The following is a 25,399-nucleotide window of genomic DNA, read 5'->3' on the forward strand; positions in this document are numbered from 1 at the left end:
TTTGGGCACGATTCTGTATTCCCTACATTTTCGAAGCCCTACAGCCATTTCTCATCCCCACAGGTATGTAAATTAAAACGAAGCCACTTCAGAGCATCTGAGTTTCACAAGTAAGATTTCCTGTTTTCTATTTATGCATAGTTAAGAGACAGTATTTTATGTCTCTGCACCTGCTAAAGCAAGTTGGCTGTGATTTGACAGGTTTAATTAATAGATTTTCATGGGTAGATAGGATGAATAGGTCCTATTCTTTAAAATCGTTTAAAAATGTGTCATTGTACTACAGCTTTTCTTAAGAGTTCTTAGTTTAGATATAAATGAAAAAAATATAATAACTTAGTATAATTCTATTTGTCTATATGTTTTGAGATCCAGAACTAACTAGGAATAAAGGCAAAAGAAGTGTCTTGACTGAGCTTAGGAACTGATTTCTCATATGATCCTAGATTGGTGGCCTCTGAATAATATAACATACATCCTTGTCAGTGAAAGAACTTCTGCATATACCTATAAATGTATGCTTATAAAATACATAGGTTTACTACTATACATTATAAAATACACATAGGTAAAAAACCCAAAATGTGAAGGATGGTGAAGATATTTTAAAATATTTGCCATTAGATGGCTTCATTAAGCTGATATTTCAAGACACAAGTTTTATCAGTAATACTAGATATGAATCCACTTGAAGTACTTTTTACAATTACATTTTTTTGTGAAATCTGACTAGATCATTGGCTTTCCTTCATAATATTTGTGCCAGTGTACTAGGCAAAAAAGAAAAAAAAGTATAATAAGAGTACTAATAGTATGTACTAAGAGTATACTAAGAGTAGGATGTGTCAATACATATTTGTCAAATATGTGAAAATAAAATCACATCTATCAGGAGGATAGCTATAGCCTCTCATTCAGTTTCCAGATCTAAATGAGTTCAGAGGCCCAGAGCCCTTCAATTTAAGGGGAGGCTGGGTTCTTTTGTGCAAAGACCTTGCAGCACTGCTATTGGTTTCCCTGTGGCCATTTTCTAGAGTGAATGTGTACTGGGGAATGGAAACACCCAGATTTTGGGGGGATTATTAGATACCGTTTCTCATTGATGCTAACTGCTAGAGACCCAAACGTTGAGGCTCCAACATTTGAAGCAGGGATTTATAGGGGTCAGGTGATTGATTGAGCTATAGGCCAAGTTTGAATCACAGTGGGCTCATGGATCTGTGTTTTCTCCCCAGCTCCAGAATGTATAATTGGGAAAGACATAGTAGGCAACAGGTGTGTCCCTATGTTAGCTCCCTCATTTATAGACTAAGGGTCATTAGGGTATAAAGAGTCTAGGGGGGCTGTTGGAATTTCTCCTCCCTACCATGATAGTAAACTGAAAGAATTACCATCATCAAACACTTGATTGATGCAGAAGTGTTGATTCCTATTACATCTCCATTTAACTCATCTATTTGGTCTGTGCAGGAGGCAGATGGAAATTAAAGCATGACGACATTATTTTAGTGCTGATCAGAGGGTGACTCATTTGAAGTAGCTCTTCCAGATGTAGTATCTTCCCTGAAATGAATCCACCCAGCTCCTTGAACCAGATAAGGAAAATGCTTTTCTCTCCCCTGCCCCCTTAGATTTTAACCATTTACTAGGACCACCAAAAGCAGTGTTTTCCCTTGACAAGAGTCCCCAGTACACCTTCAGGGTCTTGCTTCATGCTAAGTCAGCTTACCTGCTCTTGGCCATCACACAGTCTGCAGAGATCTTGATCATCTTGACATTGCATAAAACATCACCCTGACCCAGGACATTGATAGGATTATGCAAATCCAATCTGAAGAGTAGGATGTAGCAAGTACTACAAATGTCTTTCTGAAGCTTTATGAGCTAGAGGGCGGGAGGTAGACCCTATGAAGAGTCAGGGGCCAGCCACCTCAGTGACATTTCTGAGTCCAGTGCTCTTTAGCATGTCAGAATAACCTCTGATGACACATTGCTGCACCACAACCACGTATCACCCTAGAAGGGGTGGGGAGCATGAAAGCTTGGTAGGCTATTCTGAGTATTAGAGGCAACACATGCCACCCAATTACTAAGTAACCCCATAGGACTGAGAGTTTGGGGACTACAGCAAAATAAGGCTCTGTAGCAAGTCTAGGCTGCAGTGCAAGCTGTTTTTCAGTTTGGGCCACCAGATCCAATGAACTCAAAATGTCTGCAGCAGCGTGAAGTCTCTGCCAAGTACAATAGGAGAATCACAGCACACACCTCTAAGGTTTTGGGAAAAAGATTCATATCCCCTCCTGCAGGTAATTATTATCCTTTGACAAAGAGCTATAAGCTTGCTGCTGGGTCTTAACCGTAGGACATCACATGACCAGGCAACCTGAACTTCCTGTAATTACCTGGACGTTATCTACGCATTGCCATGAGATTGGGCATGTGGGTCACATGGAGATGGTGGTGCGAAAGAGATCCAGCTTAGGTAGGTACATGTGCAAGTAAGATGTGTGTTTTCTCATACTCCTCGCACCAACCTGTGCTGCAGTGCCATTTCTCCTTCAACTCATACTTATGACCTCAAGGAGTTAATCCTGTCATCAGTTGACTGAGAAAGAAAAAAACTTAGCCTGGTTTTAGATGTTTTTGTAATATACGCTGCCCCAAACCAAAAGTGCCATTAAAGCCCCGTTCACTGATGGCCGATAAAGACAGTGGCAGAGAGTAATGCCCCTATTGACAGAACTTTGAACAGTACATTTTGCCCCACTTTGTTTGGATTCATAAATGGTCTATTTACTCTTTAAGTAAGAGAATTCTAGATGGGACTGAGACTGAAATTGAGGGGTAATTCGTATAGCTCAAAGATAGCTACAATGACCATGAGGATGTTGCATCTTCTCATTTTGTGAACAGGGTGGAAATAACTTAAGTTGTATGAAAGATCATTACATCACATTAGGCAACACAGGGAGTTGTTCCATTGTTACATGAAAATTAAAATTTGTACAGAAGGGTGTATATGGATGCTGAATAGCCAAAAGGGTTTATTGTGCCAGCTCCAAGCCTGCCTTTCTATACTCTACATGGTGGTGATGGGGTCGGGACTCTGCAAACCACAGTTCTCTGGGGGCAGCTGCTTTCTCTTAGATTCTGCCAATGCGGGTGCCACAGCCAGGACCTGGCAGGAGGGTAAAGGAAGGAAGAACATGCTTCTTCCTCGGAGCTTAGTGTAGACTCCTTGAGGCTTTTTAAATTTAATTTAATTTTTGTGTGTGTGTTCCAAAATTCATTGTTTATGCACCACACCCAGTGCTCCATGCAATACATGCCCTCCTTAATACCTACCACCAGGCTTACCCAACCCCCCACCCCTCACCCCTCCAAAACCCTCAGTTTGTTTCTCAGAGCCCCCAGTCTCTCATGCTTTGTCTCCTCCTCCAGTTTCCCCCAACTCACTTCTCCTCTCCAACTCCCCATGTTCTCCGTGCTATTCCTTATGCTCCACAAGTAAGTGAAACCAGATGATAACTGACTTTCTCTGCTTGACTTATTTCACTCAGCATAATCTCCTCCAGTCCCGTCCATGTTGATACAAAAGTTGGGTATTCCTTCTTTCTGATGGAGGCATAATACTCCATTGTATATATGTACCATATCTTCTTTAACCATTTGTCCATTGAAGGGCATTTTGGTTCTTTCCACAGTTTGGCTACTGTGGCTGTTGCTGCTATGAACATTGGGGTACACATGGCCCTTCTTTTCACTACGTCTGTATCTTTGGGGTAAATACCTAGTAGTGCAATTGCTGGGTCTTGGGTAGCTCTATTTTTAATTTTTTTGAGGATTCTTCACACTGTTTTCCAAAGTGGCTGCATCAACTTGCATTCCCTTCAACAGTATAAGACGGTTCCCCTTTCTCCACATCCTCTCCAACACTTGTTGTTTACTGTCTTGTTGATTTTGGCCATTCTAACTGGTGTAAGGTGATATCTCAGTGTGGTTTTGATTTGAATCTCCCTGATGGCTAATGATGATGCACATTTTTTCATGGGTCTATTATCCATCTGTATTTCTTAGGAGAAGTGTCTGTTCATGTCTTCTGCCCATTTTTTGATGTGATTATCTGTTTTGTGTGTGTTGAGTTTGAGGAGTTCTTTATAGATCTTGGATATCAGCCCGTTGCAGTGTCATTTGTGAATATCTCCTCCCATTCCATGGGTTTCCTCTTTGTTCTGTTGACTCTTTCCTTGGCTGTGCAGAAACTTTTGATCTTTATGAAGTCCCAAAAGTTCATTTTGGGACTTGACCTTTGAGGCTTTTGTGAGTGTCACTGTTTCACTGTAGCAGCAGCCATTTCTTTCTTACCAATGGCCCCTAAACCCAATTGGCACCACTGACCAACACAGCTATATTGCCTCCACCCCTCTTCCCCAAGAAGATACCACCTTACACCAGTTAGAATGGCCAAAATCAACAAGACAGTAAACAACAAGTGTTGGAGAGGATGTGGAGAAAGGGGAACCGTCTTATATGGTTATATACGCCTTATACGCGTATATACGCGTTATATACGGTATACGGTTATATACGCCTTATATGGAAAAAATTATCTTCCCCAAGAAGATACATGCTAGCTGGCTGGAGCCCATTCTTCTGTGATCTATCTGCCTGGTAGCAGACGCATGGGTCTCCTGAGAGGAGCTAAGAGGCTTCAGGACCAGTGAATTAGAGCCTACCTCCTCAGAGGTTTCAGCTCCAGAGGGCTCCTTCTCCAAGTTTTTAAGTTTTAATAATTCTAACTTCTTCCCCCTTCTCCCCTTGCCCTAAGGGCAGAACCTGCCTCCTATAAGTGCTTCCTCCAGAATTCTTAGAGTTCTCTTTTTACCTGTGTAGTTACCTGGTTAACTACTTGAGTACTACTAATACCTGTTTATATTAAATTCTCTCTGTTCACATAACTGGTGTGCTTTCTCTCTCCTGACCAGACCCCAATCTAATACAAGGGTTCCCCAATTAACCAACCTGATTCATGTGCCCATTCAGGAACTAGGGGAAGAGGTCAGCACTACTCAAATTATATAGATTGGGATTGGACAAAGGATAGTCCACCAAAGAAAAACATGGGGTCCTATTACAAAGAAAGGTAGGAGGAATCAGGCAAAAAACCACAAAAAGTCACATCTAAACGTTCAGATAGTCTTTGGAGTTTATAAAACACTGCCTCACGACCCTTCTCTGCCCTCCAAAAACCTTCTTAATAAAATCATTACAAAGGTAAAGAGACAAATGGAAGTGAGATGCCATTTCACACATACAAAGATGGTCAAATAGAAAATAACACGTGTGTCAAAGATGTGGAGAAATTGGAACCTGCGGACATTGATGGTGGGAACATAAAATGGTGCAGCTGCTTTGAGAAACACTCTAGCAATTCCTCAAATGGCTAAACATGGAACTATCATATTATCTAGTAATTCTACTCCTAGGTATTACCTAAGAGAAATGAAGACCTGTGTCTGTGCGGACACTTTCACAGGAGAATTCTTAGCACCATTATTCATAATACCAAAAAGTGGAGACAACCCAACAGTACATTAACTGATGAATGGATAAACAAAATGTGGTGTATCCATACAATGGAATATTATTTTGTAGCCAAAACAAATGAGATAGTGATACATATTACAACATGGATGAAACTTGAAAACATGCTAAGTGAAAGAAATTAATCACAAAGGCTCACATGTGATTCCATTTATAAGAAATTTTCAAAACAGACAAATCTGCAGAGACAGACATAGATTAGTGGATACCCAGGACTGGAAGATATGGGGGCAATTGGGGGGGGTAAGGGGTGTCAGTTTTCTTTTCAGGGTAATGAAAAAATTCTAAAGTTGATGGTGCTTATGGATGTATGTACAACAATGTGACTATATTAAACCATTGAGTTTTTACACGTTAAGTGGGTGAATTGTGCTTTGTAAATTACATCTCAACAGCGCTGTGTTTATTTTATTTTTATTTGTAGAAGATTTTATTTATTTATTTATTTATTTGTCAGAGAGAGAGAGAGCACAAGCAGGCAGAGTGGCAGGCAGAGGCAGAGAGAGAAGCAGGCTCCCTGCCAAGCAAGGAGCCTGACTCGGGACTCGATCCGAGGACCCTGGGATCATGACCTGAGCTGAAGGCAGTGGCCTAACCGACTGAGCCACCCAGGTGTCCCAGAATGCTGTTTTGAAAAGTATATACCATAGGTGTATGTTGATGCTTATTCATGAATTCATCATGTACCTAAGCGAATTGAACAAAATATAGTTTTGTACCTTAGATGTTTTTAGTGGCAGCTAAAGAAGAGAAGAAAATGCATGTTTCCATTCTCTTAAGGAAGAAAATTGTTGACAAGCCATTTGGGTTATAATGCTTCATTTCTGTTCCTCCTATGAATTAGTCTCAGGTGGATCTCTGCCAGCCGCCTAGCACTCCCTGTCCACTCCCTGATGTGGTCAGAGAGGTGCCATCTGTTCCCTTCAGCTGCCAAGATTTTTATAAATTATCTAAAGCTTTCTACAGCTAGCAAATGCTGAAAAGGTAAGCCTTCCGATCGCTCATCACCTGGCACAACTATTTCACAATGATGTTTTGTTCAACTTGAGGTGAAAATGATAATCCCTACGTAATGAAACATTTTGATCTCCAAAACTGAATTAGCACATGTAAATCTTTCACGTGGTGAGCAATGTGAACACGCTGTTTAACTATATGATGCTGTTTAACTATCATAGTTGCCATTGATAGAGTTTCCACATTCAGAAAGAGCAGAGGCATGAAAAGAAACTGTGAAGGAACGGCACAGCAGTTTAGAGACCCATGTTTATTGGAGCACGTAGTGTCCACATGGGTGTTCCCCTTAGAATGATGGTGAGCCCAGAGTGTGAGTCAGGTAGGTAGAATCCCTAATCCTGACAGCTTCTGAGTTACTCTGTCTCATCATCAATTCCTGACATAATACATTTAGACACTCAGATCTGTCATTGAGTTTTTCTTTGGTTAAACCTCAAAGCCTTTTATTTATTTATTTATTTATTTATTTTTTAAAGATTTTATTTATTTATTTGACAGACAGAGATCACAAGTAGACAGAGAGGCGGGCAGAGAGAGAGGAGGAAGCAGGCTCCCTGCTGAGCAGAGAGCCCGGTGCGGGGCTCGATCCCAGGACCCTGGGACCACGACCCGAGCTGAAGGTAGAGGCTTTAACCCACTGAGCCACCCAGGTGCCCCAAACCTCAAAGCCTTTAAAAAAAAAAAAAATTCCACTCTTGTTTTCATGGTCATGCGTGATGTCATTTCTGGCACCTACGTACTTAATAAATGTTGCATGAGTGAGTTGATGAATGAATGAATGAATAAATGAATGAAACTAAATCAGATGAAATGAACTCTTCCATTATACCTGCGTCCAGAGTCTCTTGCCTTCCTAACTCACGACTCTCAGTCTCATGGTTTCTTTGATGTCGGACAAAATTAGGGCCATCTCACTTAACTTGCCAATGCAGCACACACATTGCTCAAAACTTGATTCCTTGACCACTTTGGAATTTAGAAATAGCCATAAGGGGGAAAAAAAAACCTTACATTTTGGTGAAAAGGAAGAAATATTTAGAAATATATTGGTTGGCAAAATATGTGCCCCAACTGAAATACTGTTGAGTTTATCTGCCTCTTAACATTATTGCTACTTTTCTCATCATTGTTTTATGAATGATTCTGATTCAGGTCATCAAATGCATGTGTCTGGAAGGTAAGAAGAGAGACTGCGAGACTGCATGTACACGTGTGGAGTCTGTTGCCCATAAAACACATTATTTTTTAGAACAAGCGTGGTTACAGTGTGAGGCTACAGGCTGGGCAGGCCCCTCATCAGTTCTAAAGTTCTGTTGCCCAGAGGTCACTGCTGATTCACAGGAGGCAGAGATACACTGTCTTTCCTTTCTGTCTCTGTTGACCCAAAACAGCTGATAATAAGGGAACCATCCTCAGACCACATGCAAAATTACTGTCCGGTTCAGTGTCCCCTCAACTGGTCTTTTCTCACTGCACGGATACACACACTGTTCTGATCTCCTGGGAGAACAGCCCCTTACCACCCCATTACTTCTCACTGCAATGAGAAAGTATTCTAGCCTTTCTTTCTTTTTTTTTTTTAATTATTTTATTTATTTTATTTGACAGACAGAGATTACAAGTAGACAGAGAGAGAGAGAGGAGGAGGAAGCAGGCTCCCTGCTGAACACAGAGTCTGAGGCAGGGCTCGATCCCAGAACCCTGGGATCATGACCTGAGCCAAAGGCAGAGGCTTTAACCCACTGAGCCACCCAGGCACCCCTATTCTAGCCTTTCTGAATGTAATGTGCCCTCATCATGTATCTTCTGGCCCAAACCACATTCTGGCTAAATACATTCTAGACCTTCTGAATGGTTTCTTAGTGACTTTGGTGAAGTAACAAAACAGGGAAAAGAAAGTGACTCCGCTAAAACAAAAAAGGAAAAAGGAAGTCAAAAATAGGTATATATCCCAACAACATGAGAAGCAGAATGTTCTGGGGCAGTGGGTCTTAGCTCTTACTTTGAATTAGAGTCATGGGGAATAGTAAAAACAAAGAAACAAACAAACCAAAAACAAATAGATGCCCAACTCCCACCCAAGAGGTTTAGATTCCTTTAGTCTCCTATGGAATCCAGGCATTCATTCACCTATCCATCCATCCATACATACATGATAGATTACTGGTTTATTATAAAAGGATATCACCAGGAACAGCCAGATGAAGAGATGCGTAGGGCAAGGTATGGGGAAAGGACAGGCGCCTCCAAGTCCTCTCTGAGCATGGCACTCCCCAAATTTCTCCATGTTTACCATCTGGGAAGCTCAGATTTATGTCCTTTCAATTTCAATTTCATTTCAGTGTTCCTCAGGTGTTTCTCATAAGTGGCCAGACAGAGAACATTTGGTACAGAGAAGAATTTGGGTCTGGGAGTCAGGCAGTTCCAGGTCCAAACAATTAACAGAGCTTCTCTCAGCCTCCGTTTTCTTGTGAGTAAAACAGTGACTATAGATTGTAACTAAGATAGTGTCTGGCACTTAGTATGTGTTCAGTAAAATGTTCATAGATTGTAATGGAATATTATGCAGTCATCAACACTCATACGTTAAGAAGGCTACTTAATGACCTAAGAAAATGAATGTTCCCTTACCCCTATTCTCCACTCCCCCAGCTTCTGCTGGCAGATACCTGGGCCCTATTTTCCTTTCTAAGGAAAACATTATGATACAGGGCAGCTTTTCCCATCTCTCAGTGGCAAACTTTTCTCTAATGAGATGTTTCCAAATACCAGATGAAACTCTCTAAAGGAGGTGCCCGAGCTTCTGAATTTTTTAAAGTTTCCCAAGTGATTCTAATAGGTAGTGAGAGTTCAAGAGTACTAAAGAAGGGGTGGATTGGTGTGCCCAAGAATCATTTGGTGATTTTATTAAAACTCGGATTTCTGGGTCTTTCCTCTGAGTGTCTGATTCAGTGGGTCTGGGGTAGGGCCAGACTTTGCATTTTTTATGTTTTTTTTTTTTAATTTAAATTCAATTTAGTTAACATAGAATGTAGTATTGGTTTCAGGAGTAGAATTTAGTGAGTCATCACTTAGATACAACACCCAGTGCTCATCCCAACACGTGCCCTCCTTCATGCCCGTCACCCATTCAGCACATCCCCCCCCTCCACACACAACAAGCAACACTCTGTTCTCTATAGTTAAAAGTTTCTAATGGTTTGTCTCCCTCTCTGTTTTTATCTTATTTTCTTTCCCTTCCCATCTGTTCATCTGTTTCGTTTCTTAAATTCCATATACGAGTGAAATCCTTTCACTTAGTATAATGCCTTCCAGTTCCACCCACCTCCTTGCTCCAGCCCCGAGGACCAGCAACAGTAGCATCAGCTGAGAGCTTGCTAGAAATGCAAATTGTGAGCCCTGCCCCAGAAGTACTGGTCAAAATCTCTGGAGGTGGGGTCCAGAAACTTCTGTTTTAACAAGCCCTCCAGGTGATTCTTGTGCTGCCAAGATTTAGGAGCCACATATCTAGATAAAAACAACACTAGGGTGAGAGAGACGGCTGTTCCAGGAATCTGGCACTGTCGTCAGGATTTCAGATCTTTGACACAGGGACCCGATTCTGAGGTCAACGCTGGAGAAACCACAAAGAAGTAAGTATAAAGAGAAGAGGGCTATTACCAAAATAAGGGGAAAGAATGTTAGGTTAAAAAAAAGAAAAGAAAAGAAAACATAGCTATCCCCTATAAACATGGAGTGATATAGAGCCACGGCACTGTTTTTGAGAAAGAAATAAAATCATACATGTGAGGGGTGCCTGGGTGACTCAGTGGGTTAAGCCTCTGCCTTCAGCTTGAGTCATGATCCCAGAGTCTTGGGATCGACCTGCATCTGGCTCTCTGCTCACCAGGGAGCCTGCTTCCCTCCTCTCTCTGCCTAATTGGGATCTCTCTCTGTCAAATAAATAAATAAAATCTTTAAAAAAAAAAAGATTTTATCCATTTATTTTTTTATTTGACAGAGAGAAATCACAAGTAGATGGAAAGGCAGGCAGAGAGAGAGAGAGGGAAGCAGGCTCGCTGCTGAGCAGAGAGCCCGATGCAGGCAGGGCTTGATTCCAGGACCCTGAGATCATGACCTGAGCCGAAGGCAGCGGCTTAACCCACTGAGCCACCCAGGCGCCCCAAAACGGAAAAAATCTTAAAAAAAAAAAAAAAACACAAAACACATGTGAAAGTGTTTTTCAGTGCCTGGCACATAAGTATTTAGTACATTCTATGAATTACTTTTAATAAGAGCATATTGTGAGCACTCAGTATAATTAGATTAGGAAATATAACCGTTATATTTCTGGTGTTAAATGATGAAAGAAAACCATTTAGGTGATACAAATAAACTTCGACACTTCTTGAAGACGACCGTCTCCTCTAGGGCAGAAGGCAGAACACTTGTACAGGATAAAGAGTAAAGAACAAGGAAGAGAAAAATCAGTATCTGGTTGGTTGGGACCACATAGTCAACCTTGTTTGGGGTGAGAAGGAACAAGGAAATAAGTAGAGAGCCCAGAGTCGGCTTGGTGTCTTGGAATCCATTGACTGGATTTGCTGTGTTTTTGGTTCAGGCTAATCATTTATTTACAGGGACAGGAAAGTTACCTAAGTCTCAGGCTACTTACATGGTGCCCCGGCAGGAGCAGCTTCGTCTTGGGCCTACAAATTTATGTCAACACTGTGTTTTTTGTTAGGTCTATGGCCCCTCTTCAATTAATTTTTGCGTATGGAATGAGGGGGGTCAAATTCCTTTTTTTGTTTTTTCCCTCTCTGGATACATCCAGTTGTTACAGCGGCCTTTAAAAGAAAAGAATTTATTTTCTCATTAAATCAACTTTGTTCTTATTTCCCGTTTAATTGCATACTCCTGGAGGGCTTGGACTTTATTTTAGCCTCCTTTGTATGTGAATTCATTAGAGTTTGGTTAGTTTCTAAACCGTAGTCAAAATGACAGTAGCTTAAACAAGTGTATCAATTTGGTATTTCTATTTTTTTTAATATTTTATTTATTTATTTGACAGACAGAAATCACAAGGAGGCAGAGAGAGACAGGCAGAGAGAGAGGAGGAAACAGGCTCCCCACCGCGCAGAGAGCCCGACGCGGGGCTCGATCCCAGGACCCTGAGATCATGACCAGAGCCGAAGGCAGAGGCTTAACCCACTGAGCCACTCAGGCGCCCCTCAATTTGGTATTTCTAAATAACAAAGCAGGCCAGAACTCCTTGACTATATGAATAACCCTTTACATTTAGTGGCTGTGGTTGTGCAGCCTAGGCTGAACTTGACGGGATCCTTTTCCGGTTGCGGCAGCTGAGGCACTTCGCCTTCTCCCTGCAGGTCTGTGGCTAGCCTGGGATGGCCTCCTCCCTTCCTGGGTTGGAGAGTGAGGGGCAGGCTAACCAGGATGGCTCTTCTGGTAAAGAAGGGGACCAAAATGGCAAGCAGAAATGCTCAGCATCGTAAGGCTTGGACTCCAAACCAGCATTCCGTTACTTCCATCCACGAAGTGTTCATACTGGCCAAGCCCCTGTTCAGGTTGCAGAATGCACTCGGCCCGTGGTGATGAAAAGGATCTAGATATAGGGAGAAGTGAGGAATGAGGGATACATTTTCAATCTGCCACAACAAAATGTAAATGTATTTATCATCTGTAAAAAGCCAGAGGTAGGCAGGTGATCCAGGGCTGGCATGGTCCACAAAATTCTCAGGAATTCAGGTTACTTCTAACTGTATCACTGTCAAATGGCTTCTCTAGCTCTAGCCCTCAGGAGGGGGAGGGGACAAAGGAGAAAGAGAACGACGATATTGAAGGGAGGTGCCTAGAAGTTGCCACATGACCCTTCCACCACATGTGGCCACAGCTCGTCATAAGGGAGACTGAAAATAATAATTATTCCAGTTAGCCGCATATCCCAGTAAGTCAGAAGGTCCCTTACTAGGAAAGCAGAAAAGAATGGATATTGGGGACCAAATAAGTAATAATTTATGCATATAACCTTGTATAACATATGGGTTCAATAAGTATTTGTTGCTTTGATTTAAAATTTTTTACATGTTACAGAGACAATGGTTAGTGATTTTCCTGTGGGAGAAGAGAGTAGTCCTTCTCTGTAACAAAACAAGGGAAAAAAATGTGTTTTTAAAAATACAGTGATTCAAATTTGTCTAGCATTTTATTTTATTTTTTTTACTTTTAGATCCTTTTCAGTTTTTCTTTTTTTTTTTAAATTGTGTTATGTTAGTCATCATAAAATACATCAGTAATCTTTGAGGCAATGTTCCAAGATTCATTGTTTATGTACAACACCCAGTGCTCCATGCAATATGCGCCCTCCTTAATACTCACCATCAGGCTCACCTAACCCTCTCCCCCCTCCCCTCCAAAACCCTCAGTTTCTCAGAGTCCACAGTCTCTCATGGTTCATCCTCCCCTCTGACTTCCCCGAATTCACTTTTCCTTTCCTTCTCCTAATGACCTCCATGTTATTCCTTATGTTTCACAAGTAAGTGAAGCCATATGATAATTAACTTTCTCTGCTTGACTTATTTCACTTGTCTAGCATTTTTTAAATTAAAAAAAATTTTTTAAAGATTTTATTTATTTGACAGGGAGAGAGAGATCACAAGTAGGTGGAGAGGCAGGCAGAGAGAGAGGGGGAAGCAGGCTCCTCACTCAGCAGAGACCCCAATGTGGGGCTCGATCCCAGGACCCTGGGCTCATGATCTGAGCCAAAGGCAGAGGCTTAACCCTCTGAGCCACCCAAGCACCCTTGTCTAGCATTTTAAATGCTTCCTTCTGATCCCACAACTGAGACTTGCTTCTTGGGTTCATAGAGGCAGTATTCTCTCTAGATCTCTAAAGTTGACTCATTGGCTTCAGTAGTAGTAGTAGTAGAAGTAGTAGTAAAACTAGTAAAATTCAAAACCACAATGAGGTACCACTCTACACCTATTAAAATCTTTATTTTAAAAAACCAAAGCATGGCAAGGGTGTAGAGCAATGGGAAGTCTCCTACATTGTTGGTGGGAAAGCAAAATGGCACAGCTACTTAGGGAAAATAGTTTGACATTTGCTTGTCAAGTTAAAACATTCACTTACCAGGGGCGCCTGGGTGGCTCAGTGGGTTAAGCCGCTGTCTTCGGCTCAGGTCATGATCTCAGGGTCCTGGGATCGAGTCCCGCATCGGGCTCTCTGCTTGGCAGGGAGCCTGCTTCCTCCTTTCTCTCTCTCTGCCTGCCTCTCCATCTACTTGTGATTTCTCTCTGTCAAATAAATAAATAAAATCTTAAAAAAAAAAAAACATTCACTTACCAGGATACCCAGTAATCCCACTCTTAACTATTTACTGAAGATAAATATGGACATATGTTCACACACAATCTTGTATGCAAATGCTTACAACTGGAAACAAGCTGAAGTGAGTATCTACGGGTACATGGATGAACATGTTCTGTTACACCTACAGAATGTAACAGGATGTAACAGAATGCTATTAGCAACAGAAAGAAATGGATTCCTGATACATGTAGCAATGGGAATAACTCTTAAGTATGCTAGGTGAAAGAAGCCAGAATAAAAAGGCTACAAACTTTATGATTTCATCTATATGACCTTCTGGAAAAAGCAAAACTATAGGAATGGAAACAAATCCATGGTTGATGGGCACTGGGAGTGAGGGGGAGATTAATGACAAAGGGACAAAGGAAACATTTTGGGGTGATGGAAAGATTATTGTTATGTGGTTGTTACAGAACTGTGTTCATTGACAACTTTCCCAGAATTGTACATCTCCATTTGATGAATCTTACTGTGTATAAATTACATCTCAATAAATCTGACCCCCCCCCCCAAAAAAATACAGTTCTGATAAAACTCAGAAGGAAAAATTGGTTCTGATATAAATGGGTGTTTGATACTTTTTTGACTAGTGAAATAGTGAAGTTATTGCCATAAAGATTCATGTATAGCATGGAATTAAATCTAGCTTCAAAGAATTAATTTCACACTTCCATTTTAGTCCCGTATCTGAAACTGCCCAATGTGGAACAGGCAAACCTATTTGGGAAAATGCCTCTCAGCATTGTTTGACTCCAGTTATTCCCATTATATTCTGTTGGGTACTGAAGGGCTAAAAGAAATAGTATTTGTAATGCTAAGGATCTATCCTAGTGCCATGGAAATGATTTGGGGAAATTCCTTAAGAGTAATTGTTCTCTTCTGGTAGAAGAAAAGATTAATAATAGCTCTCTCACTGATTCAAGATGCAGTCCTTCGCTTTCATTACCACCTTACTAAAAACTAGAACCAAAGAATTTCCTGGAAGAGGGCTGAGGAGACCAGGAGTGAAGAAAGAATCACCTGAGGGGGTACTAAGCATAAAAGAGTAGGCAGAAGGGATGGAGAGGGTAAAGGGGATAAGTTAGTCTCAGCAAAGCACTGCTCTTTGAAAGGTTGTGGTCTGATACTACATGAAAATACACATTGACCAGTAAGACAAGTGAAGTGTGACAGATGGACCGACATGTTTGGTTCCACCTCAGGGTGTCTTGGAAGGCACATGGCTTCACAGAAGAGGTCATTCTAGAACTGAGACTGGGCACTACAGCTCTGGAGTAGACAGTTGAGTGGGGATGAGGTTTGGAGAACTAATGGAATGTGGCTGTAGAGGAGGCTGGAACATTGAAGGAAGTAAGTAGGCAATGGAGGACCCCTGTGGCAAGTGAGGTAATAATACTTGAGTTTCAAATAAATCCCACAGCTAACTGAGGAATTGGGGAAAACGCGTAGGGTAAGAGTAGGGGTGGACTGTGGAGGTGGTCCACTGAGGAGACTGTTGTGATAGTCCAGGGAAGAGAGGAGGGTGGTCTCTGGAGTGAGAGACCATAGCCCTTGGGTTAGAGAGGGACAGTTTTGAGAGCTGTGTCGTCTCTTCCTCAGAAGAGGGTTGTTTTTTAACACACGACTTAAACATTCTATCCTCAGTCCTCAGCTGGGTCCGACTTACTTCTGGAAATTCTCCACCCCCGTGGTGTATTTGTTCCACATCTTTTCTGCCTCACATATTTTTGTTGGTTTTATTCTCAGCCCAAGTCTCTAGACAAGGCCAGAAAAATGGACCAATATTTTTAGGCTTATGGGAAAAAGACACAGAGTTGCAGATGCTGGCCAGTTCATTGTCAGGTGCCACTTCTGGGGCTGGGGTCACAGTGGAGATGTATGCACATATCTCTTATAGAGAAGAGAGGTATTATCAGGAGAAGAGTGAAAGATAAGACAGGAAAACACAAATTATAAAAAGGCATCCGTTATATGTTCCCAATTCCCACAATAGGCGGGGTTTTGGCTTGGTATAAAATATAGCCTATTACTGCAACATTAAAATAATGACAGGGCTACCTGGTGTGGAATCGCAAGGTACTGTTTTCATCTGGTGCCATCCAATGGCATGTGTCTGCCTTTAGTATCTCTCAGAGCAATAATTTATAATCTAAACTGGTCTACTTTTGTTTTGGACAAGTGTTAAACTTGACCAATACTAAGGTTACGGGTGTAAATGAGGATGGTCCCAACAAACAATTCATGGTCCCCCTAATTCTGGGTCCTATGTGTGGCTGGGACTTGTGGAATCTCCTGGTTCATTGATGTTTGCTTCCTTTGGTCTGGGTCTGAAACAAGGAGCCACGGTGTTACGGATCATCCTCTGCCTTGCAACCTGTGATGGGGTGGTTTCACTTCCTGGACTTCCCTTCCCCTACTTTACCTTAGCTTCTGTTTCCCCATTGCCACTCAGAGCATACGAATATTAGCCTGGCCCCTTTTAGAGTGTGCAGAAGGCAGGGAGCTGATATATCCCCCAATAATGGGTCCGTGATTAAAGGAGTGGACTGATATAAAGCGAAGGTCAAGCAAAGCTTTATTCCGTGCCAAGCATCAAGAATCAGACCGGATGTTTGGGGCTGCACCTCTTAGGAGAGAGGGCAACCTTTCTCTGTTTCACAGACTAGCTTTTAAGGGCAAAGGCCATGTGGTTGGGCCTGGCCATGCACAGGTGGCCAATGAGATTGTAACACACAAAGGAAACTCCACAGTCATGTTAGGTCACACATAGGTGACCAATTGAATTACAATTTATCCTATAGTAGACATTTGACCTAGCCTATCACCTTGGTTAGAATTGGCACCCAAAAGGCTCCCAAAGAGTGGAGCTCATACTCCTTGGTAGCTAGGAAGACAGTATGCAAACCCCCACTGATCAGATGTCTCCACCTGGCCTGACCCACCCTTGTATCTGGACTTTGTCACCTGGGGCTGGTTTCTAGGACTTGTTTTTTACTAAGTCCCTTGGGGGAAGGGGGCAGGGACAGTTTAAGGGTTAAACAACAAGGTTATTGTTTAACCTGGATGGGAGCACTCTGGCTAAATAGGTCCTTACAGGCACAATGACTAGTTGTGTGTATCCAAATTGTCCTCATCAGACTTGTGTTTTACTATGTTGATAAGAAAACAGCAAAAAAAATTAAGTGGTGCAAAAATCATCTTGATTTTTACATGTCTTTCAAATTCTATGTATGTCTTAAGTTCCTATCACATAATATGCATGCCATTTTTTCCTGCTAGACTTTGGACACCTTAAGAACAAAGACCACATCTTATTTACCCTAGTGCCATCATTCCTTATCACAATGTCTGGGTCTTGTCAAGTGTGTCTTTAATTAAACTAAAGTTTAACACCAAGTTAATAATTGTGCTATTAAATTCAGCAACAGAGTTAAACTGAAATATTACTTCAGTGAACAATCTATTCACATTTGTGTCCTCGGTATTGATTTAGTAGTAGTAAGCCATAAAACATTGCTTGATCATGACAATATTTAATCCACTGCTCTTTTTGGTGTGATCACAATAGATAAACATTATCATGTCAACTCTAACAAGGGCATGGAATTTATTTTCAATAGTATTTACTATAGATAAACATTGTCATGTCAACCCTAACAAGGGCATAGAATTTATTTTCAGTGGAATTTAGCTTCTGATGAGCAAAGCAAGCCAAATGAGCTAAATTCTGATTTGTTCAGTTAGTCCCACAGCTCAAACTCTGTTATGCTTGTACTTTTTGTCAGTGTTAGGCAGCTGTGATGTCCTGGTAAGTGTTTATCCGTTCTCCTGAAGGAAGAAGAAAAACAAAAAAGGTCTGATTTGCAGGGTTTGTCAATGTTTACGTTATAAATATTTCTACCATGGCCGATTCCAAACCACCAATGTGATGTTCCCAAACAGGGAACTAGCGAGAAGTGTAAACTCTTGAAGGGAGTCTGGGGCCCAGCCCTGACTAGCCCAGCACAGGGTTCAGCTGGTGTCTCCTTTTGGTAGTCACGCATCCAACAGGTCATTTCTCAAGCACCTACTATATAGGTGCTTGGAGTACACCAAGGGGAAAAAGAAAGAAAAAGAAAACAACCAAACCTTCATACCATTGTGGGTCTCCTTCTTTCAAGGAGGTGGGAACTGAAGATGAGCAATAAACCTATTTCACAAGTTCTATAATTTACTCAAAGTTAAGTGCTATAAAAAAGGATAAATGGACCAGGGAGATTGAGAATGCGAGAGATATCATTTTAAATGGACTGGTCAAAGTGGGTCACTCTAGAAGAGGATGAAAGATGAACAGAGATTTGGAGGACTTCTAGGGCACACGTGCTCTGGGCAGAGGAAGAGCAGCCAGCCAGTACAAAGACCCTAAGAGGCTGCATGGCTTATTCAAGGAACTGCAGGGAGGTCAGAGTGGCTAAATGAGGGAGAGGATGAACAGGGAGGGGAGACCCACCCTAGGTAGAGGGAGAGGTCACAGGAGCGTGTTGCCATACGAAGACCTAGAGCGTTGTGAGCATTCTGGATTTTACTCTGAAGAAATAGGCACTGGAAGCAGAGCAGAAAGAAACCCCCTTTGATTTCAATGTTAAAAGCACAACCCTGGCTCTCGTGTTGAGAATAGACCAGTTTGGATGTGGTGAGAAGCAGCTTTATTCCAGATGTATGCTGACGGTGGGGCCAAGAAGATTTGCACGCCAACTGGATGTAGGTTTAAATTAGTTGCCATAAAGAAGTAAGTGCTACAAACTCGGTGGGTGAGAACAACAAAAATTTGTCTCCCAGTTCTGGAAGCTAGAAGTTTGAAATCAAAATGTTGGCAAGCAAAGCTCCCCCGACAGGTGTAGGGGAGAATCCTTCCTGGTCTCTTCCTATCTTCTAGTGGTTTGACAGACATCCTTGGCATTCCTTGGCTTGCCACTGTGGCCCTCCACTTGCCACATGGTGCTCTGCTCTTGCGTGTGTCTTTTTTCCTATAAGGGGAACGAGTCATCTGTGGATTAAAAACCTACCCTGTTCTAGTATGACTTCATACTAATCACACCTGTAAAACCTTATTTCCAAATGATGTCACATGCTGGGGTACTGGGGGTAGGACTTCAACAAATCTTTTTAGGAGACCTAATTCAGCCCATAAACAGAATGCAAGAGAAAGAGTGGAGTTAGCGATGACTAAGGCTTTCAGCCAGAGTGATTGGAAGGATGCAGTTGCCTTAAGGGAAAATGGAGACGCAGCACTTCCTGGCGGGGGGGGGGGGGGGAGATCAGAATTTCCAAGGTACGCCAGTCCTATCCACAGAGTTGGTCAATGTGTTGTCCCACAACTGAAAAGAGAGGAGAGCTAAATTCTTCCAAAATTTTATAGATCATCGCAAAAGAACCCTGAGAGTAACTGTTCTCATGGGAAAAATCAAATTATATATTCTGAAAACAGTTATTTAGCCTCTTGAATAAAACTCTTAAATTATTTAATAGGAAGTTCTAAATATTGCATTTCACTTTTGTCAGAAACATTTTTGGCAAATTCACTTTTAGTACAGCAGATAGATTAGGCACTAGGGAGGAAAAGCTCTTTGAAAATCTGTAACAGCCTTTTGAATTCTTTAGAAAGGCAGAGATGACTCTTAGGGGATGAGTCTAAGTAAACATTTACCTCATTATGTAAATTAGATGTGGGCTCCCAAGCCATTATAATATTTCAGTTGAAAGTCACTAAATGTTCCTAGCTTTGAATCAGATTCAAACATTTTAATCTTTCTTTGTACACCTTGGCAAATTCCAATTGTTTTAGGGAATATCTGATTGTAAAAACTGAAACCAGTTCACACGGATGTAGACTAGACAAAGGGGAAATTCAAACGAAGGACACAGGAATAGTCCTAAAGTCCTAGGGAAGGGAACAAAGCTGAGTTTCATGAGGACCAGGAATTGGAAATATAGATCTAAGGTAGCTATTCTTTCCAAATCTGTGTCTTTATCTCTAGGGTTGCAAGGTCTTTTGTCTCTGCATTTTTTGTGTGTATTTGCTTCAATTTTTCCCCTTCTCAGCTAGCCAGGTGCCTCTGCCCTGTTTGCTCATGCCACCTCCCCCATCATTCAGTGGTGTCCTTAGCCTCAGAGTTTATACCCCATTGCAAAGCCAGGGCTGATTGTTCATAAACCCATACTCCAAAACCAGAATGCATGTTTTTGTAAGAGAGAATCTGATGGGCCCAGAGGCTGAAATTTTTCACTCTTGGTCTAATCAGCTGTGTAAGAGGGAAATGATCCTGTTCACTCATTAAACAAATGCTTATCGAGAACGTACCATGTGCCAGTTGCTCTTATAGGTTGTAGATACTTCAGGGAGCAAAATCCCCACTCCATGGAGCTTAAAATCCACTCATCTTGTGAGAAAATGCCTGTCTTGAACACTGTGTACGTATGTATGGAATGAGTTGGTGGTAGAGAAAGGTAAACAGACATCCTAAAAGGAATCTCTCCTTTTGGCATATGCCAAAATGATAGATGTCTCATCTCTCTGGACGAGGTCATCCTCGATTCTCTTGCTTGCAGTCATAGTAAAGGGATTCACTATACCTTTGTTCCCTATCAGAAGCCAAGCAACACACTGCTTTTATCTCTTTGCCAGATGGTGAGACTTTTTTTTTTTTAAGATTTTATTTATTTATTTGACAGACAGAGATCACAAGTAGACAGAGAGGCAGGCAGAGTGGTGGGGGGGTAGGTTCCTGCTGAGCAAAGAGCCCGATGTGGGACTCGATCCCAGGATCTTGGGATCATGACCTGAGCTGAAGGCATAGGCTTTAACCCACTGAGCCACCCAGGCACCCAACGATGAGACTTTTTAGTCATTCACTCAGTTCTGTCTCCAGGAATTTCTAGTGTGTTCTTCATGATGGGACAATGTATAGGGTGGGGAGACTGTGTGTTCAAGTCTACAGTCAGACCTCTGTTCACCCGCTTAGGAGATCCATCAAATAATCATAACCGTAATGGCTTACTTTTTTTTTTTTTTTGAGGGATTACAATGTTGCTTTGCAGTGGTCTAAACCCTTTACATCCCTTATCTTATTTATTATACCTTCAAGGAGAAGGTCCTTATTTTACAGATGAGGAAACTCATCTGTAAGTTAAGTGACTTGTTCAAGGTCTCTCTGCTGGCATGTGGTAAGCCAGAAGAGTCTATAGAACTACAGAGTCTGTAGAACAATCACTAACTTCCATGCTCTCTAAGGCATTCCTGATGACGGTGATTGGTTGGGTCTTTGAACTATTTAGTGCCTTTCCTGGGACAGAAATGATAGGCCTATGGAGATTCTGAGTTGCAAGTTTCATCAACCTTATTTGGATTCAAGGTGGCATATATTCTGATTTATAGAAATATATACTTCAAGTGAAAAAGCAAGATTTTTAAAAAATATTTTTCATTTATTTATTTTTAGCATAACAGTATCATTATTTCTTCACCACACCCAGTGCTCCATGCAATCCGTGCCCTCTATAATACCCACCACCTGGTACCCCGACCTCCCCCACCCCCACTTCAAAAAGGCATCAAGTAGAAGTTTCGTGGGAATTAGAAACTCTCCTCTCTACAGATATATAATTTACCCTTTTGAAAAGGGTGTATCAACCTTTAGAGTTCAATACTTTGCTTCAATGTCTTCCTTTAGCTTGTTCTGCTATCAAGTGGTAAATCTAGGATCTGAATCTAGAGCCTGTGTTTATTTTTTTTTAAAAGATTTTATTTATTTATTTGACCCAGAGAGAGATCACAAGTAGGCAGAGAGGCAGGAAGAGAGAGAGGGAGAAGCAGACCCCCCACTGAGCAGAGAGCCTGATGCGGGGCTCGATCCCAGGACCCTGGAATCATGACCTGAGCTGCAGGCAGAGGCTTAACCACTGAGCCACCCAGGCACCCCAGAACCTGTCGTTTTAATCACTAAATTATATAGCCTAGAAGGTACTTGTAGTGATAGTGGTGGTAGGAAATTCTAAGAGAGCAGATAGTAACTATCTGCTTTCTGGTAGAAGGAAACATTTTGACATTTTCATATTGGAGTGTTGGTGGTGGGGTCACAAGCCCCTTATAGTGGATTTTTGTAAGGGTCTCTACCAAAATCCTTCAAGTATAACCCTTATAAATCCTTCTATGAGCATCTATCCCCTTAAGCAGGGTTGATGATTCCTTCCTATGCCTCATAATGTCACTTGGATATAAATCCATTAAATTACACACTTGCCTTACTATGATACTTGCTTTTTATTTTTTTTTGAAGATTTTATTTATTTTTGGGGAGAGAGAGCACTCATGAGTGGGGGGAGGGGCAGAGGGAGATGCAGACTCTGCTGAGCATAGAATCTGATCTGGGACTCAGTCCCAGGACCCTGGGATTATGGTGTGAGCCGAAGGCAGATACTTAACCGACTGAGCCACCCAGGCACCCATGTAATACTTATTTTTTGACGTTATGGTCTGTGAGCTTCTTAAGGTCAGGAATTTTCTCCTATGTTCTCTGCTGACACTATTGCCTAAGCACTGTCCCTATTAGTAGTAGGCATGAAATAAACAACAACAAAAAGGGAAGACTTACCAGTATTTTACTGATAATTATCTCCTGTGGCTATTTTGGAAAACTTTGTATTGCTAGCTACCCACATTCTAAAATGCCTAGAGCTCTTTTAAATTCCTAAAGAAGAAACATGATGTCTTCGTGGTATCATTTTGTGACCCTGCATTGAATAAAAATCCAATTATTTTTAGGTATTCTTATTCATATTGCAAAATTTTTTTCTCTTCCTCTCTTCAGCATCCATAATAACTATCAGTTACAAGTTTATACATCTTGTGTTCTGCCTACCCTTTATACAGAGGTCAAACTGAATTTCAGTTCAGGGTAGTCTATGATTTGGTTTGCCCATAAAATGTATAGTTAGCAGATGTAAAGTTCAATAAGCTAATCGTAGGTTTACTAACGGGATTTAATTTAAAAGATACTGGTCTTGTTATGAATGAAGTTGTTTACTGTAGCAGCATGCAATTATCTTAGTCTTAATTTGAGTTTAGGCTGAAAACCAGATAGGCTAGGTTTAGGGTCACTAGGACCTAGAATGGGAGCAGTCTGTAGACTTAGAGCCACAAAGAACGGAAGTTACATAGTGAAGACCTTTATGATTGCAAGGGACAGAAACTGGCTTTGAAAAGGCAAAACTTTTGGGTCCCATAGCTGAAAAGTCTAGGGATAGATTTACCTTTAGTCTCAGCTGGATCCAGATAGTTGATTTCATTCAGAGACCCCCTCCTCCTCCATCTCTCAGTTTGCTTTTGCTTGTTCTGCTTTTAGGTAGGTGGGTGTCCTCCACCTGCTGGCTTCCCAGTTTCAAGATGGAGCAGAAAAGAAATCTTCTCTCTTACTTGACTCCAGCAATAGTTCCAAGGCTGTGTACATTCTTGAACCAACAATGAGGACTAAGAATATGGGGTTGATGCCACTTGTCCACCTCTGGCTCTGGGAGTGGAGTTAACTTCATCTGAACTAAGCCAACGGAGAAGAGCTACAAAGTGTTTGCCCGGGAAAAAGTGCAACACGGCCATCAGAAGGGTGAGTAAAAGTTGGCAGATGAGGAACAATTGGCTACTAATATCTATACATTAGAGATGAATTATAGTTTCTTCTTTTTTTGAATTACATTTTCACTTGGATTATTTTTCATTGTCATCAGAATCTGTGAAAGACCCGCGGATCCCCTTACCCAAGAATCCAACACTGCCACTGGATGCAATCAGCAAGAGGTTCTTTATTGTTACGCAGGCGCCTGCGGGTGGTCAGCAGCTCCTGCTAGCTGAGCACGCCCGGCTGGGGTGGTGCCGGGTTTTTATAGACAGGTACAAACAAGTTTTGGGTGGGGCGCAACTGATTGGTTGACAGTTAGAACTTTTGAAAAAGGCATACGTGGAGTTTGATGATTGACTCTAAGGACCCACGCGCGCGCGCGCGCACACACGCGCAAAGAGAGAGGCGGGAAGGGGGAACAAGCTGATTGGTTCTGAGGGCCTGCGCGCGGGAGGAGAGAGGCAGGAAAGGGGAACAAGAAGGGGGAAGGTAGGAATGCCATCATGGCGTCTCTATTATTTCTATAAGCCAAGCAGTTACAGAAGGGCAAAAGAGTGATTAATAAGCAATTAATAACCTAATTAATAACCTGGTCTATACCTAAAAGCCAGCGGTTTACAGAAAAGCAAACAAGCGGTTAGTTATCCTATCTATCTTCTAGGGGAGGGGTCTTTCATCTGTATAAAAAATAATTCTCAGTATGTCTTCCTGATCTTAGAGAAAAAGCTTTCAATCTTTGATGTTAGCTGTGAGCTTGTCATAGATGACCTTTGTGCTCTGTCAAAGTATATTTCTTTTATGCCCAATTTGTTGATCCCCCTGTTTTTTTAATCCTAAAAGGATGTTGTGTTTTGTCAAATGCTTTTTCTACATACTTTCAGATGACCATAAGGTTTTAATCTTTCTATTAATGTGGGGATGTGTATTTATTGGCTTATGAGTGTTGAACCATTCTTGCATCCCCCGGATATATCCCATTCGTTCATGGCATATAATTGTTTGCTAATATATTGTTGAAAATTTTTGTATCTACATTTATCAGGGATATTAGTCTATAGCGTTTTTTGTTTGATTTTGTTTTTGTTTTGTTTGGGGGGAGGGGGTGTCGGTATCTGGCTTTGCTATCAGGGTCACGCTGGCCCCATAAAATGAGTTTGAAGTGTTCCCTTCTTTCCTATGTTTTGGAAAGAGTTTGACAAAAATTGCTGTTTTTGTTTTTCTTTAAATGTTTAATATAATTTGCCAATGAAGTCATCTGGTCTTGCGGTTTTCTTTATTGGAAGATTACTGATTTAAACTCCTTACTGGCTGTTCATTTATTCAGATTTCTGTTATTATTAAATTTTGGTAAGTTGTATGTTTCTAAGAATTTTTTTGACTGTGGTCCAATTTATTGGCATTTAATTGTTCATAGCAACCTCTTATAACATTTGTATTTCTGTAATATCAGTTGTAATATCTCCTTTTTTCTGGTTTTATTTGATCTCTCTCTTTTTTTTTCTTCGAGTAGGTAAAGGTCTGTGAATTTTCTTCATCTTTTTGAAAAAAACTGTTTATTTTTCTCACCTCTACTACATTTATTTTTGGTCTGATCTTAGTTATTTCCTTCCTTCTGCTTACTTTGGACTTAGTTTTTCTTTTTCTCATTCCTTGTGTAAAGTTAGTCTGTTTGAAATCTTTTTATTTTCTTAATAAATGCATTTATTGCTATAAACTTCTTTCTTAAAACTACTTTTGCAGCATCCCATAGGCTTGGTATG

This window comes from Mustela putorius, unplaced genomic scaffold (assembly GCF_011764305.1).
Source record: "Mustela putorius furo isolate JIRA1106 unplaced genomic scaffold, ASM1176430v1.1 tig00000228_pilon_pilon_pilon, whole genome shotgun sequence".
NCBI classification, from domain to species: domain Eukaryota; kingdom Metazoa; phylum Chordata; class Mammalia; order Carnivora; family Mustelidae; genus Mustela; species Mustela putorius.